The sequence below is a fragment of the Anneissia japonica genome, unplaced genomic scaffold (assembly GCF_011630105.1).
Source record: "Anneissia japonica isolate Jap-2015-1 unplaced genomic scaffold, ASM1163010v1 scaffold970_len15153_cov93, whole genome shotgun sequence".
NCBI classification, from domain to species: domain Eukaryota; kingdom Metazoa; phylum Echinodermata; class Crinoidea; order Comatulida; family Comatulidae; genus Anneissia; species Anneissia japonica.
The window spans coordinates 14,605-15,162 of NW_022756721.1; the positions used below are offsets into that span (position 1 = coordinate 14,605).

The 558-nt window shown below is 34.4% G+C and overlaps 1 long non-coding RNA gene across 1 annotated transcript in view; it reads right to left on the reverse strand.

Moving 5' to 3' along the window:
* Nucleotides 1-359, reverse strand: part of LOC117124402 — a 5,582-nt gene extending 5,223 nt beyond the window's left edge. Inside the window, exon 1 of the long non-coding RNA XR_004447968.1 lies at nt 259-359. This is a non-coding gene — a long non-coding RNA (uncharacterized LOC117124402). The remainder of the gene's footprint in view (nt 1-258) is intronic.
* Nucleotides 360-558: the final 199 nt, after the last annotated feature.

Here is a 558-nt window from a genome sequence, read left to right on the forward strand (position 1 = left end):
GGTGCAGTACTGGGTAATAAAACATATACAAGCGTTAGTTGGCGTCCTACACTAGCTGCGTAGAGCGTATCGTTTTTTTACGCTCCCAATGAGCGTTGTTGGCTCTCTTGTTCTATTTATACTCTTTGATACAAACAAGGCACATTGGTGTTGTCTGATCTGTTCAAATTTTGTTTATTGTAATTTGAATCAATAATAGAATATAGTCGTTGTTAATATGACACAAATATGAACATTAACACAAGAAGATAAACTTACATTTGAATTACGGTAACAGACAACCACAAAAATATTTATCGCTTTTTAGCAGCCACCGAAGATAAGATATTCACTGGGCGTTTGTTAATGCTAATGTTTACAGCTTCGGATCGATTGGCTTATCTTGCAACATAGGTGGCGCTAGAGCAATTTTAATTATCTTCATGGAATCACCGGATGCACATTAATATACATCCCCATAAAAAATTTATTAGTTTATCACCCGCTCCCTCATCACTTTTGGGGAAAATCCGGGTTTTTTTTTTTTGTTTTTTTTTCAATTAACATATTTTTATTTCA